Source organism: Tamandua tetradactyla, chromosome 14 (assembly GCF_023851605.1).
Source record: "Tamandua tetradactyla isolate mTamTet1 chromosome 14, mTamTet1.pri, whole genome shotgun sequence".
Classification (NCBI taxonomy): Eukaryota; Metazoa; Chordata; class Mammalia; order Pilosa; family Myrmecophagidae; genus Tamandua; species Tamandua tetradactyla.
The window spans coordinates 85,694,205-85,712,961 of NC_135340.1; the positions used below are offsets into that span (position 1 = coordinate 85,694,205).

Genomic DNA, 18,757 nt, shown 5'->3' on the forward strand with positions numbered 1-18,757 from the left:
GGCCTTCAGATGCTGGGCATATATAGACAGTAGAGCTCTGTCTCACTCTTTATAGTGGTTGCACAGTGTTTTTACTTGTCTTTTTTATCCATTTCCTTTTTGATGGATATTTAAATTATTCCAGTCATTTTCCTATTGGTAGATGCTTAGGTGCTTTTCAAAAATTTTCCCGTTACACAAGCCTTTTATCAATATTATTGTATAAAAAGCCTCCATGTGCAAGTAGCAATGAGGGGCAATGAAAATAGTTGATACAGAGCCCATGCTACTCCGAAGGCTGGAAGTGGAGTCAGCTGCTCTCATCTCAGACACAGGGCTTGCTGACAAGCATCATGACGGCCTGTCATTTCACAAGCTCCGCGCTCTTGTTTTTTTTTCCTGGCAACTTTTGTTTCCACCTCAGTTTACATCCAAACAGTTTTTCCTAAGTTGCAGAAATACTTAGAATAGAAGAGGAAGGAGGGAGGGGAGATGACTGCGAAAGGAGTTCTCAGTCCATACGAAGGGAAGAGAAGAACCTGACCCACTGATGGAGAAGAATAAAAGTGGCCAGGTTGACACCATTTAGTTAAAGGGTAGCCAGCCCCGGGGGGACTGCTTGCCCTTTTTCTCAATGGCCCCTGCACTCTCTCCTTCCTGCCTCTGCTCGTGCAGTCCTCTCGGCCCAGCTCGCTGACGGTCCCCATTCCACCCACCCCTCAGTACCTCTCCCTTTATCTTTCAGCCGGAAGCCATCTCCCAGTTAGCCTGGGGCTTTGCTTGTGTTTCTCTGGTCCATGTCTTTTCTCTCCTCTAGATATTTTGCCTCTGGAGGGCAGAACACAGTCAAGGTTCAATATAGTTTGTTGAATGAATAAATGAACACACGGAGGGAAATGTCGCTTGCTTTGCCAAGACAAGCTGAGGCTTCACTCTGTTTCTTGCGCTGTTGCTGGGATCAGAGCTGGGCCGAGCACTCTCAGGCCTCACCTGCAGACAGACCACCTGAAAGTGCCCCTGGCTCACCTCTCCCCTGGCAGATGCTGGTGGTCTGCTTTTCCACCAGAGAGGCCCGGCAGACAGTGTAAAAATCCCCCTTTTTCCTTTCAAAATGCCTGAGAAGCCCTCACTTATTTTTTCCAAGTCATGCTCAGCGTTTTTCTTTCCAGTTTTGTAAAAACTCTCTCCTCGAAAGTGAAACATAAACACAGCGATCGTTTGGACAGGTGTTTCTCAGTGGAATGTATAACTTTGATTTCTTGGTATGTGTGAGTCTGACAGTCCTCAGCTATTTCGTGGTAGCAGGGGAAGGGGCCTTGGAATCCTCTGCTCTTCATCTTGGGCAGATGGAATACTTTTAAGTGATGAATGTACACACCCAACAGCTTATCTCATCTCCCCACAGCCACAGGAGGAGCCTGGGCAAGGAATGGGATCCCCATTTGACTGGGGAAGAAATATCAGGAGAAATGCCTAGAGAATGTCAGGATTTGCCTCAAATCACAGCACCAGGTAGGGGCTGAGTTTCTGGAACACTCATCACCAGCCATGTGATGATTTTTTTCCAGCTGCCATGTGGATTTATGGAATAGAGGAAAAAAGAAGGCCTGGAGGTGAAAGGACAGGTGCTGTCAGTCACGGGCCTGCTGCCCTATTTCTGGTTAACTCTGATCTATCCCCAGGTGAGCCAAGCGAAGCAAAGAGCGAGGGGGATGCCCAGGTGTGGTGGTGGCACAGGGGAAGGCCACTCGCCTGGCCACAGGGGAAGGTGGTGACTCCAGGATGGGACCCTGAAGGACGAGGAGGTGCCACCCACGTGGAGGAGGGCCGGGGGCCGTGGGGAGGACAGACAGCCCCCCGAGTCCCGCATGGTGCCAGCACACAGGTGCAATGTTTCTAATGCACTGTGCATGAGACTGACAGGGCCTGGGAATGGACCCAGAGTTGACCAGCCCAGTTCCCATCCTCACGGCGGGATCATCCCTAACCTGGGCCCATGCCATTCTCTCCATCCATGCCTCCCTGAGGTCCCGACTGCCCTCCCTAACCCCCACTCTTGTCCAGAGAACTCTACTGAAAGCGGCCCTGAGCATTGCAATGTCCCCCAATCAGGGTGCCTCCTTGGGGCTCCCCTGCAGATTGCAGGCGCCAAGGACCACTCCCAAGGTAAGCCGGGAAATTCTGTTACGTCGGGGGAACCGGGAAGGGCACTGCAACTGGAGCTGCAGAGGCTGTGTTGCCCCTCCCAACATGACTTCTGGGCCCGCCCCCTCCGGACACGTGACTTCCGGAGAACTGCCCCTTCAGGACACCTGACTTCCGGGGACTCGCCCCTTCCGGACGTCACCTGACCTGCTTGCTTAAAAACTGCCTGCCATCACTCAGGCGCAGACTCACCTCCCTCCGTCTTGGATTTGGTGAGCTCATCCCGGGAGCGCAGAAATAAACCCGCCTGCTTTAAATTTCCCAGTCTACCTTCCTTCTTTCTCACTCTTTTGCCTCCTAAACCTGTCAGTTTCACTCATCAGAGTGAGAACCCCCAGACCCCTTACAAAGGACAGTCCGTTGTTCTGGAATCTGGCTGGACATTAGCCTTAACTGTTAACTAAAAATTTGCTGATCAGTTTTAATAAATATAGATTCCTAGGTCCGATCTCTAGGGATTGTGATTTTGTAGGTCTTGGTCTGGCTGAGGAGTCTATAACTTTAAAAACTTTCACAGGTGATTGTGTTCTGCAGCCAGCTTTGGGAAACCCCTGGATGAAAACATCAGATGATCACCACACTGTGATATAACGGAACACAGCTCACACAGGGACTGAGGGCAGATGCCCGAACAAGAAAGAGTTAACAGACATTGTGTCATATGTTTATCTACTTTGAGGCATTTGATCTGAACACGCATGTAAGGCGTGCACGCACGAATGACTTAGAGGAGTCTGCTAAGCGGCAGGCGCTTTCACCGGCATTAACTTATTTTATCTTTAGAACAACCCTGTGGGAGAGACAGCAATGCCATTTTGAAGCCATGGAGACTGCAGCACAGAGAAGCTGGGTGACTCACCCAAGGTGACCCAGCTGGTTATGTGGCAGCTCTGTGGCTCCTCTCCTACCTGGTCCTCTCCGTAGCTCTGTGAATGAGATGGACTGTAGGAAAGCAGGGCATGCCCAAGCCAGAGTCTTATGCTCCCCTCATCCCTCGTTGCTGGGAACGTAAAATGGTGCAGCTGCTGCGGAAAAGTTTGGCAGGTCCTCAAACATTAAACCTGGAATTACCATTTGACCAGGCAATCCCACTTCCGGTATAGACCCAAAGAACTGAAAGCAGGAATGCAAACAGATACCTGTACACCAATGTTCACAGCAGCATTGTTCACAAAAACCAAAAAGTGGAAGCCACCCAAATGTCTATCAATGGATGAATGGAGAAACAAAACATAGTGTAGACATTCAGCGGAATATATCCCACCATCGAAAGGAATGAAGTTCCGAGATAAGCTACAACACAGATGAACCTTAAGGACATTATGCAGAACGAAATAAGCCAGATACAAGAGGGCACACACTGTATGAGTTCACTTACATCAAATATCCAGAATAGGCAAATTCATAGAGACAGAAAATAGATTACTGGTTACCAGGGGTTGGGAGGGGAGCAGGGAGGGAGATGAGGAGTTACTATATAACAAGAGCAGAGTTTCTGTCTGGGATGATGGAAAAGTTTTGGTAGTGGGTGGTGGAGATGGTAGCTTAACACTGTGAATGCAATTAATGCCACTGAATCATATGGTTGAAAGTGGCTAAAACGATGAATTTTATATTGCATATATATGTATGTATATATATATATATATATATATATATGTATGTATATATATAGACACACACACACACACACACACACACACACACACACGAAGAAAGAAGTCATCTTCCATCAGGGAAGCCCTAGGCTGCATCCATGAATCAGTTGATATGCAGAATCCTTCAAAATACCTTCCATCCAATTCAAAGCTCAGATTTATTTTCCTCCTTCCCCTTCTGGACTGTGACTAACAGCTGTTGCAGAATTGTTATTATTTTGCAAAGCCATAAACAAACAAAAAGGCCATGGACTAACTTGAACCATTGAAGGATGAAGTGTGTCATCACATTTTGGAAAACTCCTCACTGGAGAAAGTCATGGGTTCAACCAGTTGGGAAAAGGCAGAGGGGACAGGGCAGGGAGGCGAGGCTGTCACAGGGTGAGCCTGGGGCTGCTTTAGGCACCAGGCATTACCCCCTGCCCTCCTGCCTGACTTTGCTTTGGCCAGGTCCTTCCAAGCTTTGCAGGGGTAAGAAAAGGGCAGGAAGCCTCAACCTCTCCCATATAGATACCATTGTCCCCAGACTCGATTACAACAACATCCGGCTTTGGGCTTCCCTGATGTTTTGCTTGGGTTATACCCAGATATCTAGAACTACTCTCTTTCCCTCTCTCTCCTTCTGTGGGCTGGTGACAAGCACTGAAGATACAAAGATGAGTAGAAGGCCAGCCCTACCCTTCGGGACTCACAGTCCCCTTCCCTCTTCCCTCTCTCACAGCTCTTTATTCTCCATCTCATTTTCTACTCTCTTCCCTCCTTTCCCCCATTTCATTGTATATTTCTCTTAATTTTTTTCTTCCACAACTCCTTCTCCATCTCTCTTTTCATTGCCGGCTCATTTCATCCTTTACGCATCACAGCTAAACCAGGCGAGCAATGATTCATTCCTTGGATTTAGGAATTCCAATAGAAAAAGGTCAGAAACCTTGTCAAGACAACCTCAAGTCAATAATAAGCATTTGCCACTGGCTGTGTATTTAAGTGTTGCAGCTGTGTGGAACAGAAGTTTCCAAAAGAGAAGAAGAGCCATTTGAAAGAGTTTGAAGGGGAGTCAGGGAAAGTTAGAAGGAGGTATTCTCTTGAAGCCTGGGGAAAATAAGGGGTAGGTTCAGTAGTGATTGAGCACAGTTAAGATTAGCGAGAAAAGGCATTGATAGCATATTGACTTATTTTTCTAATCGCATATAATCATAAAATACATACATTGCACTTTGTGGTTTTAATAAAGAGCTCCATTTTTACATTTTATATGCCTAATAATGGAAGCTCATGGGGCCCTGAATTAATGAAGTCTATGAGAAGCTTGGATAAAGGAACCATTACCAGGAGGCACCACGCCCCCTTGTGTCAGTTATGCTAAATGCAGACAAAGTTCCAAGCAGCAATTAAGAACTCATGAGTACCAGTCTTGAAAATTCAAGCCTCTGAAATTATTGAAAGACACTCTCAAGATGGAATGACTTTCAACATAGTTTATTCTTCACCTCATGACAAGAGCTCCCGTTCCCTCTCCTGTGTTGGACTCAGGATGTTGTGAGTCACAGAATGAACTACACTGGTTTCAGAGAAGGTGGGATGGTGAAAGTGCCCACGGGTTGCAGGGAGGGCGGGGGTGACTAGAGAAGATGCTGAATTGGCAAAACATTCTGGCTTCCCTCGGCTGCCCAAATTAAATTTGTTTTCTTTCTTGGAGGTTAGTAACCAGGAGACTTTGCTTTCAATGTTTCCACTTCCAGGATTGTGCACCTTACCCCCAAAGCATGCAATGCTTGGCCCCCTGCCTGTCAGCACTCAGAGCTCAAGGACAGTTACCACCTTGGGGATTAGTTTTGGCTCCAGCTCTGTCTAGGTTTGTGTGTAGCTCAGAGGTGAGCCTTCCTCAAGACCTAGGACTTTCCTGGGTTGGTTTGGCATTAAGAAAAAAAAAAACAGGATAAGAAAGCAAAAAGGGAAGAGAAAAAATAGGCTGGGAGATGCAAAGGGGCTTCAGGGCTGTTTGCAGTCTGTAATTCAATGCATGGGTTCTCCCTAGGTTCTGGGCTGACATGCATAGCTCTCCTTGACCCCTCTCAGTGCTGTTTTGAGTTTTTGGAGGTCTGATGGTGCCCCAGCTCCTGCCAGTGAGAAATCCAAATGTCTAGATTTCCACTCTTCCAGTCCTCTGCAACTCGCTCTTCTCTTGTCCACGGACTGCCTGCCAGGGTCTGCTGGGCAGCTTGGCCTGGGGCCTTGGGACAACATTGCCCTATGAGTACAGTTTTTTCTCTCTCTCTTTCTCTATCTCTTGTGCACTGGGTGGTTTCATCCTATCCTGGACTCTGCTTCTGTAGTGATTTATCCTTCAACCAGGATCAATCATGGTGCCTGATTTTATTTGTTCCAAGAGAAAATAGCAGAGGGTGTTTATGTGCTACGGTGTTGGGAGCCTGCTCTCGCCGGTCCAAGCTGGGAAAAGAGCCAAGGATCTTCCTCAGCACCATTTCCATGGCAACAAAGGCCACAGCTGCCCCAGGCTTGACCACTGGCACTGGCTGGGGCCTCCTTGCCACTGAGGAGGGACAGACTCAAATAAGAGCTGCCACCCTGTCCTAACCAGACACTGGGTCCCGGGGGCCCTTTTCCTGGAAGCCTCTCCTCGGATGCCACAGCCTTCCTCCAGGGCGAGGAAAGCATAGGGAACTAAGTCATCCAGCATCTGCCCCATGGTGGACACTGTATACAGCATCCTCTATATAGCCATCATTAGAACGCTTTGGGGTTGCCTTTACCATACCCATTTCACAGATGAACAAACTGTGGTCCAGAAAGTGGATGGATGTGTTCACTTTCCCATGGCTTGGAAAGTGTGATGCCAGGTTTGTGTAATTCTGAAGCCTAGACTTTCCCTGCAGTGAATAAGGACTCCCTCAGATGTGTCTTCCTTCTTTCTGCTGAGACGAAAGGTCTGTGACCATCTTGGGATACCACTACAACCCATGGGAAAGGGCTGCACATGAGAGGTTGGGGAGCCTTGGGGTTGGGAGAAGACGGAATGGTAGGGCCGGTGGGCATCGCCACTGGACCCGGGCTCAGCAGTTAATGTTTGTGGACTTGTTCATCATGGAGAACCTTTCCAGTCAACCTGCGGTCAGTGGTCCTCTGGATTTAGTCATGGAAGACCCTTGTGAAAATGCAAACTTGTTACCTGGAAAGGTCAATACATGAAGTTATTTAAAGTGAATTAGTGCCTTATCCAAATTAGAATTTAGTTTAGGTAGATACCATTTAGCAAGTCTGGAGAGATGGGACCCAGAAAGAGGGGTGGGGGAGGAAGGGTGGACTAAACCCTTGGCTGTTTTCACCTAAGACTTGAGCTGGGTGCAAGTATCGCAGAAAGGGCGCCTACACTGGACTGGGGGTTGGGAGGTCTGGGTTTTTGGTCCTGGCTGTGCCGCAGACTTGCTGTGCGCCTTTGTCTTGTCCCTTTCTATCTCTAGGCCTCAGTTTCCTCCTCAGTAAAATAAGGGGGAGGAGGGGAATAAATAATTTCTAAGACCCATCCCAGGCAGGGAGGAGATGCTGCCACGGTTGGGGAAGCCCTGAAGGCTAAGCCCAGCCCTGTGACTGCCTGGCCCATCCACGCCTCGGGGGTCTCCTTCCAGCCACGGTGTCCCTCCCCAGCCCACCTCTGCCTCTGCAAATCGGGGTCTGCTGAAGACCATGGCATTGGTGGCCCTTCTTCAGACGGAGAAGTTATCCCACCTGCCCGGGGTCTCCACCGGTAGAAGACACTGCTTCTGCGGAGAGGCCTCTGGGGAAGAGACTAGGTGCCAATAGAGTGTCAGGCAGGTCCATTCCAATCCCTGTCCATTTTAGGGGGCTGATCGTGCCTGTGCTCTGTGTGGAGCCTCGCCTCTGAGAGGTGGGTGGTGGGGCGGGGTCTGCAGACACTTAGCCTGAGTGGAGGGTTTGTTTCCGAGCCTGAAAGGTTTCTGAGTCTCCCTCCCGAGTGCCTCAAGCTCTACACTCAGGACACCCAAACACACAGGCCTTTCAGCATCTGACCACACAAGCCCTGAGTTGCAGTAAAATAATCCAAAAGAATCCTTCAAAGAGATGGGAAGGCTGTCTCGGATTTCTTGCGCCTTTGGATAAATCGAGCCACTAAGTCTTTCCTTGCATTGCTGAGGGTGATGAGGAATATGTTCCAGACGTGCCAGCTTCCCCAAGAGAAGCTCCTGTTTCCCATCAAGATACCCCAGAGTTCAGGAGACCCAGGCTCTGGCAAGGTTCTGCCCAGAGATAGCACATCCAACCTCTTCCTGTAACATTCAAGGAACCGAAGTTCGCGTTCTCAAGTTTCTCTTGACTCCGGGGCCCCTCCCCGTGGCGGCGGCTGCCTCTTCCTGCGCATGCTCCCCTTGGTCCCGCCCCGCGCATGCTCCCCTTGGCCCCTCTCTGCGCATGCTCCTCTTCGCCCCTCTCTGCGCATGCTCCCCTTGGCCCCCAGCTGTGGAATCTCCCCGAGCCCGGGCGGTGTCCACGCTACCCGGGAGGCAAGAGTACCAGCTGGGCTGAGGAGAACATTAACGTTGGCGGCTTCAAATAGAGGACTCGCGGCCTCTGTTGGGTGGCGGTGAGGGGGTAGGAAGACTGGAGAGGGAGGGTTGGTCGATGGGGACAGGGCAGCCTCCCCTTGACTCAGCCACCCCAAGATCCCCCTCTTCAGCCACCAAGAGGCTTCGTGAGGGAGTCCGGAGGGGAGCGGAAGGATTGGGGACGAGGGAGAGAAAGGAGGAGGAGGAGGAGGGGAGGGGGGAAAGGAGGAGGAGGAGGAGGAGGGGAGGGGGGAAAGGAGGAGGAGGAGGGGAGGGGGGAAAGGAGGAGGAGGAGGGGGGGAGGGGGGAAAGGAGGAGGAGGAGGAGGAGGGGAAGAGCATTGAGAAAGGAGGGAGCTGGATGGGAGATCTGGAAACCAGAAGAGAAGATGGGCAAAGAGAAGGGAAAAGGCACAAGAAGAGTAGAAGTCAGAGGAAGGGGTAAGAGCACGGGAGGGGACTTCAGTGCACCGTAGTAACAAGGTGTGAGCAATCTCATAAACACTCCCTCTGCCTCGCAGCCCACCTCCGTCTGCCTCTGGGCTCCCAATGTCCCCATTTTCCTGCACGTGGGACATCTGCACAGTTCAGGCAGTTTTCTTTTTGTCATTAGCTGTGTGGTTCTGAAGACAGTGGATCCCAGATCAGCAGCTTCTGGGAGCTTGAGAGAAATGCAAATTTCCTGCTCCCACTCCAGGCCTATTGAATCAGGAAATCTGGAGGTGGGGCCCAGTCATCTGATTTAACACGTCTTCCAGGGAATTCTGATGTACATTAAAGTTTGAGAATCACTGCTTTAGAGTCGTAGTTCCAGGCACCTTACGTGCCTTACAATGAATCCTTGTAAGAACTCTAAATTATTCTGTGTATTTACGTTTGTGTAGTAACATTTCCTTACGTGTCAAGGCTGTAGTCCTGGTAAAAGTTTGCTCTGCACTGCAGGGGGCTTCTGAGAGAGTTAATGGGGCGCTCCTAGGGCTGGCTCCTCTTCCCCTGCATTTTCTCACAATCTCTCACTGCTTTCTGGGACACAACACCCCCTTCTACTGCTGCCTCTGACTGTTCTCCCTCAGGCTTCTCCTCCTCCTCCTTCCCACTCACAACTGCAGGCATCCAGGGGTTCTTTCCCCAGCACCTGTCCCTCCTCTCTGAGCTGGTCCTCTTCCACCTGTGGAATGCGGTTCTCCTGATACACGTGTGCAAATTGCCCCGATTTCCCTGCCAAACTGAAGCCGTGTCCCCAGCTGCTGTCGGCCCACCATCTGCACGTGGACAACGCTTGGCCACTTCAAACCAAGGGGTCCAAAGCTTAACTCACCTCTTCCCCCAAAACATGTCCCCCTGTTGTTGGGTTTTGCTTTTCCGTTAAGAATACCACTCTCTTTCCAGTCATCCATCATCCTGTTGCATGTACAACCCTGCCTCCTTCTATTTGTGCCCTTATGTCCTTCACACAGGACACACTGGTCTCTTTGTTGTTCCTTGAACATTCCAAAGCATACTCCCACCTCAGGGCCCTTGCATTTGCCATTCCCTCTGCCTGGACTACTCTTTTCTCAGATATCCATGTGGCTAGATTCCTTTTTTGCCTTTGAGTCTCTGACCCTCATTAGCCTATCACTAAGCCCTTCTTTGACAGACTGTATAATGTGGCAGCTCTCACCCCATCCACCCTCCTAAGCCCCCTTACCCTGCTTAGTGTTTTTCCGTTAAACATGTCACCATCTGACGGACAATGGGCAAATTAATATGTTTTTACCTCACTAAAAGTAAAGATCCATCAGGGTAAGGACTTTGCAAGTTTGATCACACTGAATTCCCAGCACCTTATGCAGGTGCTCAAGAAATATTAATTGAATGAATAAACTATTGATGTTCACAAAGCAAGCCCCTCCTTCAGGTCCCTCCCCTTGGCTCGAGCATCCCCACTGCTCCCTTAGACTTCTACAGCCCTCCTCCTTGGCTCTTCATCTCCAGGGTCTCCGTCCTCAATTCCCTCCTCCACAAAACAGTCACAGTGGTTATCCTAAATTCTATGTCTGGAGCACCACTCTCTTGTCTAAAATCTTCAGTGACTCTCACTGCCATGCAGATGCAAATGCCTTGCCTTGGAATTCAAGAGCCTCTTGCCCTACCCAGTCTTCTGCCTCAGTGCTCTGGTTTCTGAACCTTCTCCACCACAAGGTTTTCAGCCTCTGTACTCTTGACCCACAATGTTCCCTCCATCTGTTAAACTCTTCTCGCCCATGTCCACTCTGCACATCTAAAAGCCACCTCCTCTATGACACGCTCCAGATTCCCTCGAACACCCAGTCCTGCCAAATTGGAAATGAACTCTTTCAGGTGTATTTCTGTGGCCCTTTCTGTGCACCCTTTCTTGGTACTTGGCACCTGGGATAAGGGTTCTGTGATCATACATCCTCTCTTTGCAGCTGGGCTTGGCACTTGCTTTTTCCACCCGTTTCTGGGAATCTGCCTAGTTTGTTGGGCCCCAGGGTGAATCAGACACCGTAGCCTCAGCTGACCCAGGGCCAACAGTATACTGGGTGGTAAGGGCACAGTGGAGGAAGACGGCTTGTCCCAGGCTGGCCTTGAAGAGGAGCTGCTTCTGTTCTGTGCTCTCTTGGGCCTAACAGGTCCCTTGGAGGTGGGCGTGAGTGGTAGTTTGCAAAACTGATCTGGGCCCCAGATCTGGCTGTGACATTAACTATGTTATCTCTGAGTCTCAGTTGCCTTACCTGCAAAACAGGGACCATTCTACTTCCAAGTTGCTTGTGCCCTTGAATCTATACCTCAGGGAGCTCCTCATGGCCCTCTGTTAGCGGGTGCAGTGTGTCCCCTGAAAAGGTATATTGAAGACCTCATCCTCAGCCCTTCAGAATGTGACCTTATTTGGAAATAGGATCATTTCAGATGGAATTAGGCAGGTTAAAATGAGGTCAAACAAAACAGGGGTGGGCTCTTAATCGAATATAACTGGTGTCCTTATGAGAAGGGGAGAGGACATACAAAAGAGGGGGAACGTCCTGTGATAGTGGAGGCAGAGAATGTCGTGGATTGCTGGCAAGCTAGAAGCCAGGAGAGAGGCATGGAACAGGCTCTTGCCTACAGATCTCAGAAGCAGCCTGGCCCTGCTGACACCTTGATTTCAGACTTCTGGCCTCTAGAATCAGGAGACAAGGTTTCTGTTGTTTTAACCCACTGAGTTTGTGGTTTGTTGTGGCAGCCCTAGAACGCTAAGACCCCTCCTGTTCTTAAAGCCCTTAGACTCCCAAAGTGGCCCCTTCCTGAGCTCACCGGGGGCCATCCAGTTCCTGCTCGATGCCCTTTGAGGGAACTTGAGGGAAGGAGGAGAAAGGCTTGGCCTTGTTGCAAGCTGAGGTGGCTTCTCTCTCTCCAGGGGTGAGAGCTTCAATGGCCAAGTGGAAACTTGGGGGACTCAGGTCTGTTTTTTTTTTCTCAGCCCCAGGTGATTTCCTGCTCCAGAGGACCAGAGGTTCTGAGAGACCCTCTGCACACCCTGCATCGGAGATTCTGGAACAGCACATGTCCTCTAAAAACTAACCGATTTAAAGATTTCAATGTAAATGCATTAGAGTCATGTGGATTAAATTTCTTTGAGAATACACAAGAGGCGGAGAACACTAAGCTCAAGAGGAATTTGTTTACTCTTTTCCTTTTTTTGTGTGCTGTTATTGTTACTAAGACCAAGATGTGAAAAACTGTTCAAGATGTATTAAGAGTTGGTGTACAGTCAACTCTGCCTAGTTTGAGTTCTAAGTTGGGAGAGAGGTGAGTAGAAGGTGAAGAGTTAAGAAAATCAATTGGCATCCCCTCCCCCGAGGAATTTCTGCCCATCCTTTAGCCATTTACAAGGGTCCAGGTGCCCTTGTCAAGAAGCCATTGATCAAGGAGGTTCACAGCCCTATAAGCAGGGGCTGCATCCCATTGAATTAGATATGGCCTGTGGTGCCAGTGTAGAGGCAGTGGGTGGATCTTTTTCTGAGGCAATGTTCAGACCTGGAGTTTGGGGTAGGAATGGCAGGCACTGATGCTCCTTCCCACTGGCGTGTCCCCAAGTCTGCCTCCAAGTGGCACAGTGTTTGCACTTCAAACCCTTGCTCTTTTTCTTCCTTTCAGGTGCCTGCTTGCATGGAGCCAAAACAACCAGGGTTGTGCATAGCCAGTGGATCCCAAAATGACATTGTCATCAGCCTTTCTTTTCCTACGATCCCAATCCACAGGACCCTATGTCTGAATACAATTCCTGGAATGCTGCCCATAGGCCAGGGAAAATGGGGGAAAGGAAAGAAGCAGGAAGGGAAGCAATCAAGTAGGACTTGCAGTGGGGTCCATAGAATAGGGGTAGGAGTTCCCAAAAGGCCTTATGGGTTCTCGTCCATTCTGTGTGTGGCTCTGGGGATCCCTGGGCCCATCAGCCCCGTTGTGACAGTGAGCATGCTCAGGTCAAATGACCACAGTGGCTGTGACTCTGCCTATCTCTAGCATCAGCTTTCTCCCACAGTGCTCTGGCTAGCTCCGGCAATGCTTGGATCAGCAAGAACAACCAGGGGTTGGTTCTGTCATATCTTTCTGCTCATCTAAGCCCAACCTTCAAGACCCTATTCAAATGCCCTTCTTCTATGAAGCCCCCCAGAGGTTCCAGGCATAAGGATTTCTCCCTTTCAACTCCAGCTATTTCTGCTGTGAGCAAGATGCTGTGCTGGCTGCTCTCAGATGTCAAGGAGATGAAGCAGGTTGGCCACTAGGAGAGATGGGTCATGGGGCCAAATTAACTGCAACGTAGGGTGGGAAGTGATTTGTGCCATCAGAGAGGATTCAGGGAGGAGGAGGTCTTTTTTGGCTAGAGGAAGGATCCAGAAAGGCTTCTTGGAGAAAGTTGCCTTACAAAGATGAACATAATTAACACCAGCTCATATTTTGTCTTGTATTGCATTTTAATTATTTCAAGGACATTAGTGTTGCTTCCCTCATCTGGTCTAACTCATAACAATATTTTGCAGAGCCTAGTAAAATTGATTAGCAGATGCCTAATAAACAAATACTGGTCAAAATAAATTTTTCAGGGAAAAGTCAGTTCAGCTAAATTTTAACCATTCATGGCAGATAAAGAACACAGATGCCATAAATCCCGTATCTGAGCTTGTTGAGAGAGGTTCAAATCCTTCAATCAGTATTTCAAAGTATGTTCTTTTGAGCATCTCCCAAATGCCCGGTATGCTAACCAGAATTCAGGAAGAGGGATAACAAAACAGGCAGTTACTATTCAGCTTAAAAATGCTATGAAACAGGATATGCAGAGTTCTGTGGAGGTCGCTAATCTATTGCTGGGAATGGATGGTCAGAGAAGGTTTCTCATAGAAATGATATATAAATTGATAAAAAATATGAAAGAGGACTTTCAATTCCAGCCATGAGTTACTATGAAAGGTAGATAAAATACATAAAACTATTGTTTTCAGATACTGGACAGCCACCAATAAAAGCTCGATCCTTGAGAGTGCATGGTAGCCCATGACAAACTCTGGAATCTGCCCTGTAACCACTTGTTGAAGAGTGCTTTGAAAACTGTTGCTTTTTTATTTCTTTGCTTGTATATATGTTATACCATGCCATAAAAAAAAGTTAAAAAAACTAATAAAGCAAAGAGGAATTTTTGAAGGAAAAAAAAAAGCTCAATCTTTGAGAGAAGAGAAACTTAGGAGTTGATACCACATCACCTTGTTTTTTTTTCTGAGGACATTTTCCTTTTGTGGCTCAGGGAAATAGAGTACAAGAAACAGTGATTAGATTTGGGCTTGCAAAGTCGGCTACAGTTGGGGTAGAGGGCAGAGTAGCAGAAAGAGATGCATGCAAAAAGAGTCCCCCAAATCTGCTAAACGTTCCCCTCATGTCTTTGGCTTACTCTTGAGCTGTGCATACAGAGAATGAGACTATGGGCCCATCAGAGAACAGCCACTTGAAGGAGAGACTTCTCTTTTTTTTTATTTTAAAAAGTTTTATTTGGAAGATTTGAAATTTGAGATTTTTAATAAAAGCAAAAGAAATTCAGTTACACTTAATGATTAACAGAATGTAGTGGCATACTATCTAAACAGAAATCATGCTGATGTGCCATAATAAATTGTCTATTAGTTAAAAATACAGTTTGGGGCACAGTTGTATCACAAATTACAGCAAACGTTGCAAGAATTTACTCAAACTAGAGAATTCCGAATAACTATCTTTTAATTGCAGCCACTTATAAGAGGTTGCCCATAAATGGAGAGATTTGGGGGGCGGGGTTCATGCCCAACCAGAATGGGTAGACCTTAGTGAAAGCCCTAGACTTGAGGTTGGGAGCTCAAAAAATTCATGCCCTAGGATTAAGGACCACACTCTAGGAGTAATGGGGAAATAAATTAGCCTTTCCCTAACTAAGGCCACAATCAAACCTTGAAGATAGCTAGGTGATTTCACCATTAATTTAATTGCCTGTTGGACCAAAATTTAGCATTCTTTAAAGGTCAGTAGAGACTCATGCAGAGTCTCTATAATGTGTCATCCGCAACATTTAGGATAGAAAGAGGCACAGTATCAGGAGAAAGTGACTGATAATCATAAGCTAAAGTAATCAATAGAAGCAGAAACAGAGATGATCCAGAAATTGGAATTAGCCAGCTAGTACTTCAAGATAGCTAAGACTAATATGTTGAAGAAAAAAGTGTAAAAGATGGATGAATGGGAGAAAGATTATTTTAATGGAGAATTAGAATCTATAAAAATGTATCACATGGACACATTCAAGAATGGCAAAATAAAAATATCTGTAATTAAGAATACATTGGATTGGTTTAACTGTACAGTGGATACAACAGAAGAGAGGGTAAGTTAAATTAAAGACAGATGAATAGAAAATGTATAAATTGACCCATACATAGAGAAAAAATGGAATAAAAACAGACCAGAGATGTAAGGAACATGATGAAAAGAACCAGCATACACACAATTGGAGTCTAAGCAGAAAGAATGGGACAGAAACTAAATTAGAAAAAATAAAGGTAGAGAATTTTCCAAATCTGATGAAAGACACCAACCTACAGATTTAGGAAACTCTTAAGTAGAACAACTAAAAGGTAACCTACACTTAGTACACCAGAGTCAAACTGCTGAAGTTGAAGACAAACAGGAAAGCAACCACAGAAAACTGGCATATTACATTTAAAGGAACAACAAGAAACTGAAGGCTGACATTTTCAACAGAAACCATAAAGCCAGAAGATAATAGGATGACATTCTAAAGTGCTATAAGAAAAACTGCCAACCTAGCATACTATCCTTGTTGAAATATTCAAAATGAAAATGATATAAAGAGGTTCTCAGACAAAACAAGCAAGCAAATAGAAAATCAACTCCCAAAGCTGAAAGAATCATTGACAGCAGACTTTTACTATAAGAAATCCTATATAGGATTTCTGGCTAAAGGACAATGAATGATAACAGGTGAAATGACAATACTGTAGGAGAATGTGAAGAGCATCACAAAGGATAAGTAGCAGAATAAATAGAAATTCTGACACTTTAAAGCAACCACAATAATAATAATGTCTTGTGGAATTCATGACATATTTAAAGGTAACATATATGCCAAAATATTACAAAAACTGTAGCAAATAACTAGAATTAAACTGCTGCCAGTATCTGTGTTGTTTAGGAAGTACTCATTTAAAGAAGATTTTAATAATTCAAGAATGCATATTGTAATTTCTAGGAAAACACTAAAAAGCTGAAAAAAGAAGGTATAACTACAAAGCTAATAGTAGAGAAGAAAAATGAAATAATACAACATACTTGAATAACCCAAAAGAAAGTCAAAGAAGAGCAATAAAGGGACAGAAGCTAGATGGGGCAAACAGAAGTCATGGTAAAACGGTTAACTTCAATCCAACTATGTTAGTTATTTTGTTAAATGTCATTATCCAATTAGAAGGGAAGAATTGTCAGACTGGATATAAAATTTATTTGCTGTTTGAAAGAGACACACTTCAAAAATAAGGACACAGAAGGGCTGAAAGTAAAATGATGGAAAAAGATATACTATATGCAAGCTGACCAAATGACAACTCTGTTCATATTCATGTTAAACAAAGTAGACTTTAAGGCAAGAAATATTCTGAACGATAAAGAGGGACATTTTATAATGATAAATGGGTCAATTCAACAGGGCCTTACAACAATCCTAAATTTGTATGTGCCTAATTAACATAGCTCCAAAATATATAAAGCAAAAGTTGATGGAAACAAAAGGAGAGATAGGCAAATTCCCAGTCATAATTAGAGATTTTTAATAGATCTCTCTCAAAAAACTGACAGCAGACGAAAAATCAGCAAGGATGTAGAAGATTTGAACCTCACAGTTAGCAAGATGACCTAATTGATATATATAGAAAAATACTTAATAAACCATAGAACAGACATTGTTTTCACGTGCACTGGGAATTTACTAAAATAGACTGTATCTTAAATCAGAAAGTTTTGACAAATATCAGAAGATTTAAATTATGCAGTGTATCCTATCTGACCACTGTGGAATTAAATTAGAAATCTTTAACAGAAAGATAACTAAAAAATCTCTAAATGTTTGGAAATCAAGCAATGTGCTTCTAAGTAACCCATGGGTCATAAAAGAAATCATAATGGAAATTAAAACTTACTTTAATATCAATGATAATGAAAATATACAAATTCATGGGATGAAGCTAAAACAGCACTTAGAAGGAAATGTATGGCTTTTATGTATATACTAGAAAAGAAAGAAAGTTGGAAAATCAACAATTTGTATAAGAAGCTAGGAAAATAATAGCAAATTAAATACAAAAAATAGAAGGAAGGAATAATTTTTTAAAAAAAGAGTAGAAATCAATGAAACAGAAGATAGATTCAATAGAGACGATCAATAAAGCCCAAAGTTGATCCTGAGAAAAGATTAATAAAATAGATATACTTTGGCAAGACTGATCAAGAACAAAAGAGACAACACAAATTATCAGTAAAAGGAATGAAAAAGAGGAAATCACTACCTCCTGTAGGCATTACAAAGATAATGTTACATTATGAACAATATTTTGTCAATAAAATTTCAAATTTGAATGAAATGGACTAATTCCATGAAAAACATGTATCAAAGTTAACACAGGAAGCAATAAGGAATCTGAATAGTCGATTATTTTTGAAGAAATTGAATCTATAATTAAAAATTTCCCCACAAAGAACACCCCAGGTGCTTCACTCGTGGATTCTCCCAAACATTTATGGAAGTAATAATAGCAACCTTACACTCTACCAGAGAACTGAAAAAGGGAGAACACTTTCCAAAACATTTTATGAGGACTGCATAACTGTGATATCAAAGTCTGACAAGGCCATTACGGAAAAAGGACATTTATGGGCCAATGTAGCACATGAACATAGAAGCAAAATTCCTGACAAAATATTAGCGAGTAGAATCCAATTAGATTATGTATACAGACAGATTTGAAGTCATGGTGACCAAGTGAGATTTGCCCCAGGAATGCAAGTTGGGTAAAACACGCAAAAAATCAATCAATATAACTAACCATTTAAAAAGATTAAAGGAGAAGAACTATATAATCGTCTAAGTCTTTGCAGAAAAAACATGTGAGAAAATTCAACACTTGTTCACATAAAAAACACTCAGCAAGCTAGGAATAAAATAAATCTACCTTAATCTGAAGAGTTCTACAACAAACAAATGAATAAAACATAGTTAACAGCTTGTTCTTTTACCCACACCACACTGCCTTGATTACTGTACTTTTATAGTAAGTCTTGAAGTCAGGTAGTGTCAAACCTCTGACTTTGTTTTTCTTCTTCAATATCGTGTTGGCTATTTTGGGTCTTTTGCCTTTTCATATAAATTTTAGAATAAGTTTGTCACCATCCATATTTTGATTAGGATTGCATTGAATCTATAGATTATGTTCGGAAGAATTGACATGCTAACAATATTGAGTCTTTCTATTGATGATTAATACCTTATTTGGTTATGAAATACTGAGGTCTACCTTTTGATAATGGAAATAACAAAAGAATGTTCAGTGTCATTCCTTCTATTCAATTTTGTACTAAAGGTTCTAGCCAGTGCAATTAGGCAAGAAAATAAAAAGCTTTAATATTGGAAAAGAAGAAAGAAAACTAGCTATTTCAGATGATATGATTGTATACATAGGAAATACAAAAGAATCTACAAGGAAACTATGAGAAATAAACACATTTAGCAAAGTTGCTGGTTAAATGTAAGTATAACACAAAATCA

At 44.9% G+C, this 18,757-nt stretch overlaps 1 protein-coding gene and 1 long non-coding RNA gene across 5 annotated transcripts in view; one reads left to right on the top strand and one right to left on the bottom strand.

The window, feature by feature from the left end:
- Positions 1-18,757, bottom strand: part of ITGA11 (integrin subunit alpha 11) — a 121,378-nt gene that overhangs the window by 70,235 nt on the left and 32,386 nt on the right. The gene's annotated exons all lie outside the window — the stretch shown is intronic.
- Positions 8,298-15,318, top strand: LOC143656314 (uncharacterized). The gene is made up of 3 exons (XR_013162451.1): positions 8,298-8,468; positions 11,885-12,213; positions 12,562-15,318. It is a non-coding gene; the product is annotated as an uncharacterized LOC143656314 (long non-coding RNA).